At 40.1% G+C, this 16,660-nt stretch overlaps 1 protein-coding gene across 9 annotated transcripts in view; it reads right to left on the bottom strand.

Annotated features, from left to right (window-relative positions):
• Nucleotides 1–10,601, bottom strand: part of USP9X (ubiquitin specific peptidase 9 X-linked) — a 135,896-nt gene extending 125,295 nt beyond the window's left edge. For 6 of the 9 annotated variants that reach the window (XM_064278151.1, XM_064278158.1, XM_064278159.1 and 3 more), the window contains exon 1: nt 10,487–10,599. The gene's annotated coding sequence lies outside the window, so the exon portion shown is untranslated. Of the gene's footprint in view, nt 1–5,743; nt 5,823–6,043; nt 6,127–8,820; nt 8,899–10,486 lie in introns of those variants that run through there. The other 3 variants (XM_064278153.1, XM_064278152.1, XM_064278155.1) reach the window with 3 other exon arrangements.
• Nucleotides 10,602–16,660: the final 6,059 nt, after the last annotated feature.

Genomic DNA, 16,660 nt, shown 5'->3' with positions numbered 1-16,660 from the left:
AAAGTAGAGGTCATCTTGATATCCTCCTGTGCCTACATTAGCATTAAACATATGAATTCAATTAGATCGCTATAATAAGACAGCAATCACCCATTCCACATCTTCTTCATTTTATAATTTTATGGACGTTAAATAATTTACTCACTAGTTGGTGGAATATTTACAACTGTAACACCAGTCTTCTGAGAGTTCTTTACCATCCACCACACTCCCTCAGCCAGGCTGAGAGGTGCTGACCATCCACAAAGAACAGCTCAGATTTAGAGACCAACAACCTAGCCTCAGGAAACTTCATAGCCAACTTCCCCAGGGTTGTTTCCAAAAAACTCAAAAGACAAACAAAAATATAATAGGAGGGGTTAAGGCCAAAGGAAAAGCACAGAGGGGAAAAAAAAAAAAAAAGGAAACGTTACCTGCATTTAGAGAAAGTAAAAACTACTTCCAACTAGAAAGAATAAAAAAATGCTCCATGAAGATGGCATGTGAGCTAGGCGTCACAGGCTAGACGTAAAGGGGAAGTGGAGCGCCAAGAATAAAGCCGTGGAAAAGGAAAGGTTGGCCCGTCTACACCGACTACGGATAAGTTTGATTACGTGGGAGAATAAAAATTAACCTTGGAACTATATCAAAATGACCTTGTTCTGGTGGAACTGGCAAGGTAAGAGTTTTGAACAGTATTTGGGGGAGGAAGCAGGAAGAGAAAAGGAGGTCCATCCACTTGAGGAACATGATTCTTATGGCTATGTAGCTGAAAAGAAGCTAAAGAATCTTCCCACAATTCTCCTTTCACTAATATGACTCCCCTTCCCATGATGCACTGAGGATAACTACAGCAAATTCTCAAATAAGAGCCAATTCAATTTGAGACAGGTGACATTTACACATTGCTCAGATAATGACATCCAATTATCTCAGGCAAGGAATAGACCTGTAGGCTATACTATGTTTCTTCTCCTCAGTCTGGTCTCCCAATCCCTCTTCCCACCCCCCCCCCACCTCAGCAAGTTCCAAGTCTATAACTCTTTAAGAGTTCTGGAAAACTGATATATATGCTACAGAAAATACAGCAAATAGATACGGACATATATATAACCAGTAGATTAAGTGAGATAAATGAGATTTCCTGCAGCCATTTCCATGAGGGTCTGAACAAACACCGTATATAGCCAATATCTTTCATTTCATATATAACATTTTCCTTGAAAATGTGACAGGAGTCAGGTATTTCAAAGCCAAACACTAGATTCACGTGTTTTTAGGGTTTTTCCCTACTCCGGAGTACAGGAAAATATTATAAAAATTCCTATTTACACCTCACCTTTCACATAAAGGCTTTATTACAGATTTGCCATATTTAATTTCCTGTTTCATTATGATTATTTCATTCATTATTGAACAAAGTTACCTAACATCATCAGTGAGTAGACCCTAACCCAGTAAGGCTAAAGAGTCATATGCCTAGTCAGGATATTAAGTTTGAGACCTACCACTGATGATACCCTGGTGGTGCAACGGTTAAAAGCTAGGCAGAATAACTAAAAAGGTCAGTGGTTCAAATCCACGATCCGCTCCTTGGAAACCCTATTGGGCAGTTCCATAGAGTCACTATGAGTCAGAATCAACTTGACAGCACATGACAACCACTGATGATACACTTTTCTGTTTTCCACTCATTTTTATAAAAGAACAAAATACAACTGAAACTGCAAATAAACACACAAGATACTGCTGTACAAATACAGCAAAGCTGCCGACAGGCAAATAATACCACCTTGCAATAAAAAGGAATCTTTTTCATCAGCTAGTACACAGAAGTTTGACTTAAGGAAGAGAGGTTTAAGGTTATCAACATATCATGTATAAAAATGGAGGCTACATACAAACCACAAAAATCGAATGTATCGACTGAAGACTAACATTCTTCTATGAGAAAATGTAAACAAACATGAAGCAAATGACTATAGCAACCAGAGCTCATCACAAAGTCCTTCTAAAGAGACCCTCACTCTTAGTTTACGTAGAACTGTAATATGCACTGTCTTCTAATTTCCCAGTCCACAGCAGATTAAAAAGATACTAAGACTAAACCACAAGTGACAACAGTGAGAACAATTATTGAAAAAAATCAGAATGCTAGCTTAAAAGAAAAAAAAAAAGATAAACCTAATTTAAAAAACCTGTATAACTACACGCACTGCAGCATTTTTCACAATAGCCAAAAGGTGGAAAAAACTGAAATGCCCATTAACAGATGACTGGATAAACAAAATGTGTTATTACCCGTACAATGGATTATGCAGCCCTACAGAGAAATGGAGTTCTAACGCATGCCAAAACATGGATGAACTCGAAAACGTGATGCTGACCTAAATTAAGACAGTCGCAAAAGGACAATACTGTATGATCTCATTCAAAAGACGTAAGCAAATACATACAAACCAAAGATTTTTAATCGTTTCCAGAGTTGGGAGGGAGAGGGAAACGGGGAGTCTTTGTTTGGGGGGCACTGAGCTTGTTAACAGTGACAGGATTTTTGGATGAAAACAGTGATAATGGTGGCACAACATGAAAAATGTAGTCAATGCCACTGAGTCCTAAACGTGGAAGTTGTGTTCGCAGATGTTTTGGCATGCCTATTTTCACCATAAGAAAAAAAAAATATAACTCAAATGAGCCTGAAACCTTTATAATGTATATGCAAACCACCCTGTAACCCTCAATAGCAAATGAAGATGAAAAATAACAGATGCATAAAATAGAACAGGCCAAAGATCAATTAAATTATGTTTATGATATGACTGGCACTAGCAAAGAAAGGGAATATCCTAGAAAGGGTATTGAAAGAACGAAGTTACAGAAGTGGGAAAGCATAGGACGTGCAAAGAGAACTGGAGATTCAAAGTAAATGGCGAATAAGAGGCAAAAAAAAGGAAGTGGTGGAAAATTATGTTGAAAAGTTGTATTAAAATCAACCTCGTAACAGGAGTTTTAAGCAATATTGTAAAAAATAGTATCTTAAAAAAGGCTTGGGAAGGAGGGGACATGAAAACAATGTCTCCTAAGTAGGATAAACAAACGCTCGTATTCAAGTCCTGAGGCAGGAGAGTAAGTAGAGGCAGGGGACAGAGGACATGAAAAAACACTGCCCATGTAACTGACTGGAACCTTAGATGCAACATAATCAGGAACTCAGAAGAACATTCACCCAAAAACGTTCATCACAGCATAATTAATAACAATGAAAAATTAGAGATAATCTAAAAGACCATCAACGGGAAAATTACATGATAAATTCATGTAAGAGATTATAGAGCCAGAAAAATACTTATGGAAAAATTTTATATGTTAAAATGAAAAAAAAAAAAAAAAAGTGTACCTAACTATAACAAAAAAAAAAGATAGGATGGAAATACACCTATTTAATTAACATGGCTGCTTCTACACGATGAAATTATCAAAAGTGCGTTCTGCTTTTTGCTTTTATTCTCTTACATTCCCCGAATTTTTTCTTACAGCAGTATGCGTTAATTTCATGAGATAAAAAATTATATACAGCATACAAAATGTTCACTATAGTTACATATAAAATCCTTACATATTTAAAACGTTTGGTTTTTTGAAAAATTCATTTATATATATATTCCCCAAGACATCAAATTATTATTGTATTTGACGATGCCTTTTTCCAGTTTAGGCTTCCTTTAGCATGAGTATCAAACACCACTGTCCTGCTTTCAAAATGGTACTTTATCTCATAGACTCTAAGCTCTAAAAGGTTTTCAGAAACCAATTTTAAACCGGTATATTTCACAAGGACAATTCTGTTTTGCTTACCTTGTATCCCCATTACCTGGTATAAATAACCCAAAATACCAAAACCATTGCCATCGAGTCCATTCTGACTCATACTGACCCTTTGGGACAGAGTAGAACTACCCCGCAGGGTTTCCAAGGCTGTAATGTTTACAGAAGCAGACTGTCACAGCTTTCTCCCTCGTAGAGGCTGGTGGGTTCAAACTGCTGACATTCTGGTTAGCAGCCAAGCACTTTAACCACTGTGCCATCAAAGCTCCTACCTGGTATAATACCTAACATAATAGGCATTTAATATGTAATTGCTGAATTTAAAATATAAATAAAAAGATTCAAGACAGAATCAGATAAACTCAAGCGATAATCCTAATCTCTAAACCAGTAATTCTCTCAGAGTGGTTTCAAGATTTTGGAATTTGTTAGAAACTCAAATTCTAAGGCTCCGTTCCAGGTCTGCGAAGACTAATACCGGGGGCAAGGCCCGGCAATCTGCGTTTTAGAAACCCTCTGGGTTCGAGAATCATTGCTCTAAACCAGGAGCTGGCAAACTATGCTTGGCCAACCAAATCTGGCCTCCTGTTTTTGCTGAGTCCACAAACTAAGAACGGTTTTCACGCAGGCATATTGGCAATCAATTTGATGATTTAAAAAAAAAAACTACTGTCACCAAGTCAATTCTGACTCATAGCAAGGAGCCCCTGGTAGATTCTGACTGCCGACCTCTTGGTTACCAGCTTAGTTCTTAACCACTACGCCACCAGTACTCAATCATTATACTTTGAGTTTTCGCCAATAAAATATTTATCTGGTATCATCAATTTTGCCTCTTGTTCCACAAAGCCTAAAATATTTACTATCTGGCCCTTTACAGAAAAGTTTGCCGATCCTTGCTCTGAACTTTGGAGGTATTATCAGAGCAAACAAGCAAATCGTTCAATACTACCTTGATCAAAGACAAAATACTGTTAAGCAGAATGGAGATCTAACACAATTTCCATGCTCTCTGGTGTCCAACTTAATAAGGAGTAGACTTATTTCATTAGTTCACAGAAATAACTGATTGAGAGAAAACAGTGATGTAACCAACGACCTTATAACTCTCAATAACCACAAAAGTAAGCAGAAAGGAAAACGGGCCTTAAAGACAGAAAAGGGAGGCTTCCCCTACTTCTTTTTTCTTCTTAAATTTTCTTTTCTTCCTACTTCACAGGCTCTGACAGAGGATGGGATCTAATATCTGAGACTATCAGCTCAAAATCATCCAAAGGAAAATAATTCCTTTGATAATGGTTAACCAACAGGTTCAAAACACACATGATTTATCGGTTGCAGAAAAGATAAAACTGTAAGGTGCCATAAAATGATACACCAATTCTGTGTAAGCAGTTCTAGGTATTGAAAGAAATACTCCCCCCAGATTTTGCCATTCAAACGATCAATAAGTATTTCCTGTAACAGTATTATTCTAGGCACTCTATAATATACAAAAACAAAGGACAGAATGCCTGATCTTGCCAAGAAGCTTATTACCTATTACTAGGAAGAGAATTAAGTGTGAATTTTATGAGAATGACTACAAGGTAAAGTAGTTCAGAAAATTAAGTAATTAATGTGACATGTTAAGGTATGGAAGCAGCTTCATGCTCAAGGTAGTCTACGAACTGCATGCTGTCTTGGCCAAGTTACTTCACCTCTTTTAGCCATTTTTCTCATGTGAAAAATAAGAAGTTTGACTAGATCTAGATCCCTTCCATGACTACTCATAAAAAGATTAGGTCACGTTAAGTCACTCCAATTGGCAGAGAAAATTAACAAAAAAGCATTTCCTTTATATATTTCTTTCATACTGTTTTATTAAACAAGCAAACAGAAATCATACAGAGAATATTAATACGCTGAAGTGACTATTCGTTCAAGAGTTACTGAGTACCTATGTGCCAGGCAGTTTCTAGGTGCTAGGGATGTATCAGTGACAGGATCTTGAGTCTGATCAGATGGATGCTACCAACCTAAAAGATAGAATTTGGAGGACAAAATTAATCAAAGCAACTGAACAAAATAAGTAAAACAAACAAGAGAGACAGAAAAACACACTATGTGGAGTTAACTGATAGAGCATCAGTACAGAAAAGGAACAGCAGAGGGAGTTACACCAGACTATGTTATTTCTGGCCAAAAATTAAGTATCATTAAGAACAACTATTCCTAAAGCCAATACGCAAAAACTTACAAAAGATTCGGTTTCTTTTTTTTAGACATCCGGGACTTACTGGAGAAGACTGGAGTTCAGAATGAATCTCTACCTTAAAGAACCTGAAAAGTTAACAGGAAAGTTTCACTAGCTGATACTATGCTGTTGTTAGCTGCCATCAAGTCGATTAGGTCTATTTCTTCTAATTTCATTCAGTCTCCTTCAAGGAGGCACAGTAAAAGAATGACAGAACATTACAGCTAGCAAGAACTGCAGAAATCAGCAGTCCGACCCACCTCACTTCATGCAACATAAGCTTCTAGAGAACAGTAATCTCTAAACAAAACTCAAAAGATTTCAGATCTTTTCTTCCCTAAAATGAATTTGGGGGAGGGGGATGGTAAGACTAGCTTAAAAAAAAAACTATCAAAATCACCTGTTAAGGTTTTTCTTTAAAACCCAGTTCCCACCGGAAATCATTTCTATTAGTATCTATAGAGATAAGACCTAGACAAACATTTTAAAAGCGCCACAGGTGTTTGTGATACATACCTGAGATAGAAAATCATTGTTAGAGACTGAGAATACAATCAAAAACCCATTTGCTGCCAAATATATGTATGTTGTTGGCAGGCGCACATTTGAAGAATAAATCTGAGCTAAGATACCTCTTCACAATCAAGTATTTTTTTCACATCGTATTCCTTGAAAGTATATTACAACAGTCATCACGTTATAATCCCCAGTAATAAATGAATGGTAAAGTCAAACCCCAATATACATAAGACTCAGATGTCTCATGAAGTCTTTTTTCCTTACAATACTTTCATGATCTTGGTAGTCCTATTTTCTATAACAGAAAGATCTTGAGAAATCTTGTGCCACATTAAGAATGCTCATGAATTCTAGTTTTTTTCTCCCTCTCTCTCAATATAGAATTTAGCACAATAGACAAAAGGGATTTTTAAACAAAGAAACAAACACCAAATGTTACTGCTATTTCACTCGTTCCACAAAAAGGTATCAGCCAATACTGTAAATGCTACAAAAACATGAAATTCAACCCTGACTTAGTTTTGAAAAATCTTTTTTTAATTACACTTATTTTAAACAGCTAAAGCTCAGAAACTTCAAACTGAAATAATGAAACTTACAAGATACCACGTTAATTTATGAGATGATTTAAATAAATGACTGAAAGACAAACGCCTGAATGTTACATCTTTTAGGAATGTTGACTGACATTATTTTAGTCATAAACAAACCCACCAACTAAAATATCACCCTGAACATGTTGGGAGACATATGGAAGGGGAAGAACCTTTTCTGCTGCAAAGCTTCAACATCTCCCCTGGCCAACCAATATATTTTTCAAATTGCTATTTTGATAGTTAAAAACCTAAAGCTACTCTGGCACAGAAAACAAACTAAAGGTTTTAAAGGTTTAACAAAAACAGTAATCGGTGTCATTTCACTAATGTGGCCCAGTAGTTGAACCACCAACAGTAGTTGAGCCTGACAAAACTCAGTCCCTCGTCCGTAAAATGGAAATGATACTATCTAATGCTCAATAACTGATAATTACGCTGACAGAACAGCCTAGGAAAAAATCTATTTTCTTATATATCCACTTGAAAGCTCTATAAAACATGCTGAAAGTAGTAGCCCAGCGGTTCTCAACTCTGGCAGCTTCTGAAACACACATTTGCGCAGGCCTCATAACAGATCAATTCATCAGTCTCTGGGAGTGGAACCAAAGCTTTTTTTTTTTTTTTTTTTAAAGAAACTCCCTAAGTGCTTCTAAAGTGCAGTCAGGGTTGAGATCCACTGCATTAACTCTTTCCCAAATATTAGTTAAGACTCTATGTTAAAATAAAACAAGAACTTAGTAATTATGATAGCTTTCAAAGATACAGCTCCTAAAAAAATCCAAATGGTAGCTAAAATCCTGTTTCTCAGTATCTGAAGATAAAATACATTAATTCAGAGAACATACCAGCAAAAGATAAAATAAAATGCGGGCTATCATAAAATTATTATGTTCTTTGAGAACAAAAATTAACTTGCCCAGCAACCACAGGATACAATTTTTTTTCCCAGTTTATTGCCCAAAGACTTAAAAAAAGACTAATCCTTTAACACACACACTCCTATGTATTCCGAATAACTGTCTTTAACCTGGTTTAAACAAATATTGGCTTTAATATTAAAATGCTGAAATAAAAGCATAAAAACGTCAATAGTTTCTAAGTTATCTTATGAAAGAAAAATCTTGCATTTGCCCAACTCCAACTAATCAAGATTTGGGTGAACTGACAAATCCATGACATTCATTTTCAAAACCTACAAGCAGCATTATTAATACCATGTCAAATAAAAATTATTTTTAAGGAGAAATCCATGAAAAAAAACCTCTCATCTTCTTGAAATATCAGAAAATGCATTTCAAGACCCTGGAAGGAAAAAGATTCAAAGTAAATCCTACGTCAGCATTCTACTTGATGTAACAAGCAAACTATACAGAACACCAACAAGAGATTCCCCTGTGGCGAAAAATAAAATCTACCTTTCAAAGTTACTTCCTGAAGAACTTAGATTCTCACGTGTTCTTACTGTTATTTAGTCTCCCAGAGATTTTCTCAGAAACCACCAAGGTCAGCAAACAAAAGGAAAAAACAGCCTGACAATATTAAGGTAGGTTAAGTACTAGAATAGTTAAACGTTCATACCAAAATGCTTAAGAAAAAACCGTAGGGAGAAAAAACATGCATAGAGTCCAAAAATCTTATTTTTAAATTAAAGAAAGGAAAACATACTTAAGGTATCAAAAATCTTTTGAGTTCACTCTTGAAACACCAATCCCAAATACTTCAGGCTTTCATTCAGCCCAAACACTGGAACGATAAAGCTCAAAGGATGAAAATACACGTATGACAAAGCACGTGAATTTAAGTTTTAAAACTGAGAAAAGAAATGTCGATACCTTTGCATACTTAATACATAAATCTTTAAAAACTTAGGATATTTGCTGAAACCAAAATGGCAGCCCACTGAATCTGTAGACCAATTGATACCTAGAGTTTATAGTCTCTATTTTTAAGTTCAAGTGTACTGGTTAAGATAGGCATGCTAGTCAAGATTTAGCTCCTACCACATCATCACTTAGAGTAGATAATGAGCTCTAGCAGAGGATTAAGTACCTGCTGAAAAGTTGCCTTATCAATGCACCCAAATTTTCCTCCTGGAAAATCAAAGTATACAAAACGTAATGTAGATTTAGGGGGCTCTTAGGTTTCCAGATAAAAGAATGCTACAAATACCTCCCTCCCTAAAAAATAAAGCATGAATATTTAATCTACGTACACCTACAACTCGCTCAGTTAAATTCAAAGACATTCTGAAGAAATTACACACACCTGGAAAGTAAATCGGTCTGTAGAAAATTCAACTAACGTTATAAATACGTCAGTTTTAAAAAAAATAGCATGTTAAGATACATATACTTAACAAGTAGGTTCTACTATAAATCCTAAAAATTCCCGTGTAAGTCCCAGTTGCCAAAGATATCCACACAAATAACATAAAATATCTCTACACCTGCTCCCTAACTCTTAGTGTTTTACAATGAATGGAAGAAAAATATCAAAACTAAAGCCTCCCATGAAAAGAATCACAAGGCTTTATCACAAACTCACACATGCTATTTTTTTTTTCTTTTTGCAGAAACAGTTAAAAATAGAAAGGTGGTACGTCCAAGCTAGTTTGGAAGCGATTTCTGCATCAAAACATCGTTGACGGCCTTGGCCCTCAGCAAATTAAGGGGGGCGAAGGCGGTGTAGGAGGACGATAACCCGGCTCAGGCTCCCCGACCCGAGGGCCGAGAAGCTGCGGGTTATCGCAGGAGGGTGGGGGGAGACGGACAAGTCGTCGGGCCTGATAGCCAGGCGTAGCCGGGGCCTAGCTCTATGCTCCAAATCACTCCACCTCAGTAATGGCGTTTGGTGTCAAGTGGAACAAGACTGGGGAGAGCGGCCGCGGGTCCGCGGACCGCCGTGCCCCAAGGCCTGGAGCCCGGGGCGGCTAAGCCCCTAAGCGGCCCCGGTCCCGGCCGCGGATGGGGGGTGGGGGGCTCTACGCCGCGCCCGGAGACTCCATCCTCCTCCTCTGCCCCAGACAGGACAGGAAGGGGGAGGAGAGGGAGGGACGGAGCCGTCAGCCATTTTCCCTTACAGTCCAAAACACACAGCCACGCTCCCGGGACGCCGGCTGGACATCGAGCCGAGACCCATGCCCCCACCCCGCGCCGCGCGCGTCCACCCTGCCGGGGGCGGAGGGAGGGGAGCGGGGAAGCCCCCGGCCCGGTCAGCAGCCGAGAAGGAGGAACCGCGCGTACACGCACACCCCCCTCGCCCTCCTCCCCTCACCCACAGCCAGCTGTTGGCCCCGGAAAGGCGCGTCGCCCCGACGCGGGTAGCTACTCACCGCACGACACGGCGTCTTCACAGAACCAGGGAACGCAGAGACGGCGGCAAGACTCAGTCCCGGGACGAGGTCGACCCTAGGTGCATCCCAGGCCGGGCAGTGACGGGCGACAAACTGTCTAGAGGCTGCGGCGACAGAACTAGAAGCTGCAGACTTGAAGACGAGGAGGCTGCAAATGAGCCCCGGAATTTCTTCCTTGCGGCGCCCGCACCGCCGCAGCGGTGGCCGCGGCCGCCTCCTCCTCTTCAGCCGGCGGCAGCCCTCTTCCCCCTTCTTCTCTCGGGCTGGGGCGCTCGCAAAGCTCAGACGGGCTCCGGGCGGTGCGTTTCTCCTGCGTCACCTCCTCCTGCTCCTCCTCCCGCAACGGCGGCTTCACCTTCCCTTAGTTGCCGCCGCTGTCCCCGCTCTGGGCCTGGTCGCTTCGCTGCGGCTCCTCCTTGCCCCCAGAGCGGACACAAACACCGGGCGCTGAGGCGGCCGCCTCCCGTGACGGAGAGGCGGCAGCAGCGGGCTCCCAAGGCCTCTGACCTGAGCAAGACCGGGAGGGGCTCGGCGCGGCAGAGGCCCGAATGGGCTGGGTGCGGGGAGGCTGCAGCTCCGGCGGCAGCGGAGACTAGCTAGCTTCCGCAGCCGCGGACTCCAGTCCTCGTCAATATGGCGGATCCGGCAAACCAAAAAAAAAAAAAAAAAACCGCTCGGCCAGTGGCGGCGGCGGAGGCGGTGGCAGCAGCAGCACTAGCAGCGGCAGCGACCGCGGAGGCAGCAGCACGGCAGCGCAGACTCCCACTAGCCCCAGCGCCGCCCAAAGCCCTGAGGTTCCCCGCCCCCGCCAGGCCCCGCCCCTTACAGGCCCCGCCCCTCGGCCCTCCCCAGGCTGCTGCCCAGCCCCCTCTGGCTCAGCTGCTCCCTCTTCTCCCCCTCAACCTGGGTCGGTCGGGCCAGGGAGAGTGGCGCGCGCCACTCGGGGAGCAGAGCCGAGCAGGAGACGCCCTGAACCCGCAGGCGTGGGGGAGGGGAAAACGATGCGGTAAAGATTGTTCACCAAGTATCAGCTATTCCGGCCAAGTCCTCCAGGATCAGGCTACTGCCAGGGGCTGTATTTCTCCCCCTCTGCTCGGGAGCGGTGCGAGGGCAGAGGTGGCACGAGGACGGACCGAAATGGGGGAGGGAAGCCCCGAAAAGATTTGGCAGGACTCGCCGGAGAGTGGACCAGGAAGTAGGGACTGGCAGAGTGTGGCCAGGACGGGGTTAAGCGCACCAGTCGCAGCCGCGTCGTTCAGAGTTTGACTTGGACCACTTGTTTTTGTTCCATTGTGAACCGGGGCCCCGCCGGCGAGTGCCCGGATGATGACGTCACCCAGCCTCCCCTTTTTCCGGGATTGTGGGGGGAGGGAGACGGAAAGAAGTGATCCCGAGACCACGCGCTGGGCGGTTGCAGCTGCGGGGGTCCCAGCGGATCGGCCGGCCTGCGTCACGTGACGCGCTAGCCAACCTGGCCGCGAGGCGGGTACCTGGGGGCGGCAGCGGTTCGAGGTCCCGAGGGCCCGGCCACCTGCTTCTCGCCGATAGGGGGAAGGTGTGGCTATCTCCTGCGGCCGAGGGGGCGCCTTTCCCCCCCAAGAGGGAGGTGTTTGAGAAACTCATTCACTGGATCCTGCTGCATCAGCACCTGAAAGCATTTGGGGTTCTTCACCCTATCTAACTGATTGACCACCCTTTGGCCATAGAAGCCCTCAAAATTTCATCAGACCAGCAAAGAAAAAAAACTATGAAATGACTGAGGCAGCATAAAAAAAATGTAGCAAGATTACCCTCTGTTGTCAACTCATCCATACAATTTGATGTTAGAACCCACAGGGGTCTTAAGGATTCTCTGTTTAAGATGTTAATGAACAGCCACTATGTCATGGAATGTTTTCTACGTGTTCATATTCCAAAGTGAAGGCCGAACAGGAAAACTATCAGAATAATCTCAAATAAATGGGATGCATGGAACAATTCTATACAGTCTACCCAAGATGCTCAAATAAAGAGAATTGTGTCCAAATAAAAGGTATTTCCTAACTTACCACAGATTTCTTTTTACTTAATGCCTATGGACACCAAATTGGATACAAAATCATAGCAAAAACCTGTAATACAAGATCTATGGTATTTTGTATAGAACAGGGTTGAATTTAGCTATGTTAAAATTACAGTTGTATGTCATACAGGGTTTTTAAAATGGAATCCAACCTAATTTAGGGTGACACAATGAGAGCACAAGGTTAGCAGTGTCTTTTTTTTTTTCTAATACAGTACTAGACTTCAAAGTTTTCACCACCAAAATTATCTATTAGAGCTCCAAGACGTATCATTCGTAGCTGTAATAACTCTTAGCGCTTTTTATCTTGTTTATGTAATTATTACCTTGAATGGCTTGCTTCCCCCTAATTGTTCCTAAAGAGTAGACACCAACAGCCGTGTGCAATGTAGGTTTGCTAAAGGCATGGATGTTACTTAATCCTTGGAATCCTGTGAGGTAGCCAGAACATACATTGCTTTCCTTTATTTCAATTAAGGAAACAGAAAGGGTAGGTGATTTACCCAAGAACACTAGACAAGATTGGTAAGTGGTCTTTTAAACCTACTAAAGCCAACTAAAAATGCACCTTTAACAAGGATGTCCACTCTCACCAATTCTATTCAACTTTGTACTTGACGTTTTTAGCCAGGGCAAGAAAAAGAATAAGGCATCCAAATAGGAAAGGAACAAATAAAACTACCAACATCTGCAGATGACATGATCTTGTATACTGTATAGAAAATCCTGAGGATTTCATAAAAAAAAAAAAAAACTTAGAATAAATGAGTTAATTAATCATAGAAGCAGGATATAAGATCAATATACAAAACTCAATTGTATTTCTATACAGGAAACCCACTGACCCATTGCTGTTGAGTTCTATACAGTAGTAATTAATAATTTCAAATTGGAATAAAGAAAATTCCATTTACAATAGCATCAAGAAGAATAAAATACTCAGGAATAAATTTAACAAAAGAAAAGGTTTGCACACTGAAAACTATAAAACATTAAAATAAATTTAAAAATACCAAAATAGATGGGAAAATATCCTATGTTCGAGGTTCAGAAGACTTGTTAAGCTAGTAATACTCCCCAAATTTTTCTACAGTCAACACAATTCCTATCAAAATCCCAGCTGACTTTTTTGTAGAAATTGACAACCTGATCCTAAATTTTATATAGAAATTCAAGGGACCCAGAGCAGCCTAAACAATTTTGAAAAAAAACAAAGTTAAGGGCTCCCGATTCCCCATTTCAAAACGTACTACAAAGCTATAGTAATCAAAGGAGTGTGGTACTGGCATAAAGCTGGGCATATAGATCAATGGAATAGAATTCAGAGTCCAGAAATAAATCTACCTTTATTATTAGTTGACCTTTTAATAAGGTAAAATTCACATAACATAGGCATTGTGAAGTGTACAATTCAGTGGTATTTAGTAAGTTTAGTACACTCACAACATCAAGCAAACATCACCTCTATTTAGTTTCAAAACATTTTCGTCACCCCAAAAGAAAATCCTGTACTCATGAAACACTCTCTAGTTCCCCTTCTCTCCAGTCCCTGAGAGCCACTAATCTTCTGTCTCTATGGATTTCCCTATTCTATTCTGGATATTTCACATAAATAAAAGCATACAGTATATGTATGACATTTTGTGTCTGCTTCTTTAACTTTGCATATTGTTTTTGAGGTTCATATTGTAGTATGTACCAGTACTTTTATCAAACAGTACTTTTATCAAAACATGTTTTGTATGTTATAAAACATATGGCTGAATAATATTCCATTGTATGGGTATACTACATTTGGTACATTCATCAGCTGATGGACACTTGTGTTGTTTCCACTTTTTGGCTATTATGCAAAACGCAACAATGAACATTCCTGTAAAAGCTCTTGTTGGAATACCTGTTTTCAAGTCTTTTGGGTAGATATCGAGGGGTGAAATTGCTGAGTCATAAGGCAATTCTAGATGTAACTTTTTGAGAAACAAACTGTTTTCCACAGTGGTCCAATCACTTTACATTCCCCACAGCATGGTTCAAAGTTTCCAATTTCTCCATATCCTGACCAACACTTGTTATTTTCCCTTTTTTTTTTTAATGATAAGCATCCTAGTGGGTGTAAAGTGCTCTCTCATTGTGGTCTTCGTTTGCATCTCCCTAAAGACTCAGGGTGTTTAGCATCTTTTCAAGCGATCATTGTCCCCTCCTCTTCTAATTTTTGGAAGAGTTTGATAAGGATTGGTATTAATTCTTCTTTAAATATTTGGTATAATTCACCAGCTATTTGCTGGGCTCTTATTTGATGAGAATTTTGGATTACTTATTTAGTAAGTCTTTACTTGTTACAGGTCTCTTGAGATTTTCTATTCATGTTGAATGAGTTTTGGCAGTTTGTGTTTCTAAGAATTTTCCCATTTCATCTAGGGTATGTAATTTGTTGGCTTGCACTTGTTCATAGTATTTTCTTACAATCCTTTTTATTTCTGTAAGGCTTGTAGTAAAGTCCCCAATTTCATTTCTAATTTTAGTAATTTCGAGTTCTCTTTCTCTCTCTTTTTTGTATTCTTAGTCCTTCCCCCCCCACCACCAGCTTACTTATTTACAAGGAACCAACGTTTGATACTATTGATTTTCCTTATTTTTTTTAATTCTATATTTCATTTCTCTCTACTCTAAACGTTATTATTTCCTTCCTTCTGTTAGCTTTAGGCTTGTCCTACTTTCTTTTTTCTCGTTCCTTAAGGCATAAAGTTAGACTATTGGTTTGGGATGTTTCTTCTTTAATAATGTAGGCATTTACAGCTATAAATTTCCCTCTGAGCATTGCTTTTGCTGAATCTCATAAGTTTAGGTACTTCATGTTTTTGTTTTCATTTGTTTCAAAATATTTTCTAATTTCCTTTGTTATTTCTTCTTTGACTCCTTCGTTGTAAAGAGTGTGTTGTTTGAACTGAACAACAGACAACCCAATCAAAACATGGGCAAAGAACTTAGACGTTTCAACAAAGAAGAAGTATGATATGACCCAGCAATTCCACTCCTAGGTATATACCCAGAAGACTTGAAAGCAGAGAATCAAAAAGAGACTTGTACACCAGTGTTCACTGCAGCACTATTCACAATAGCCAAAAGGTGGAAACAACCTAAATGCCCATCAACAGATGAATGAACAAAATGTGGTACATATATACAATGGAATACTACTCAAGCCAGTAGAAGAAATGAAATCTTGATACATGCTATGATATGGATGGAGCTTAAAGACATGCTGAGTGAAATAAGTCAATCACAAAAAGGACAAATATTGTATGACCTCACTTATACAAAAAGAACAGAAAAGGCAAATGTATAGAGACCAGAGTTTATTAGTGGGGTTACCAGGGTCAGGATGGAATAGGAAAGGGAGGGGTTAATGGTGATGGAAAAATTGGAGTCAATAAATAAATTGTACACCTGTAAAAAGTTGAACTGGCTAAAGTTGTGTGCTAGATACATATACCAAAAAAAAAAAAAAAGAGTAGCTGCTGAGGCTGCTTAGGTACAACCAAAAACCTCAAGGGATTTGGTTTCTTAGTTTGGAGGTTTAGGGTCATGGTTTCATGGGACATCCCAATTAGTTGGCCTAATAACGTGTTTTGGCAAGCATCCATCCAAGGCACAGCAATTGGTCTCTATTCACTTGGAGCAACAGAAGAAGAAGGAGAGTCAGGAATAGGAGGGGGGTATGGAATGTGTGGCTAACTGCCTCCAGGAGCAATTGCTTCCTTTCCCATGAGACCAGAAGAACTGGATGGTAACCAACAACCGTTACTGAACATTTTCATCAAAGATTCTATAGAAGAATCCCAATGCAGAACAGAATTTCAGATTCTCATGGGCTCTAGGCTTTCTGGAGCCATGGAGGCTAGATGAACCCCTGAAACTATTGCCCTGAGATAATCTTTAAAACTTAAACCAAAAATATCTCCTGAAGTCTTCTTAAAAGCAAGTAATAGTTTAACTAGTAAAAAATGTCTCCCTTGAGCATTATGCTTTTTTAAGAACTATCTATACGGAATCAAAGTGACAACAGCAATTCAAAAGATTAGATAGGAACC

The sequence above is a fragment of the Loxodonta africana genome, chromosome X (assembly GCF_030014295.1).
Source record: "Loxodonta africana isolate mLoxAfr1 chromosome X, mLoxAfr1.hap2, whole genome shotgun sequence".
Classification (NCBI taxonomy): domain Eukaryota; kingdom Metazoa; phylum Chordata; class Mammalia; order Proboscidea; family Elephantidae; genus Loxodonta; species Loxodonta africana.
Note: the sequence above shows the minus strand (reverse complement) of the source record. Positions and strands in the feature narration are given on the sequence as shown.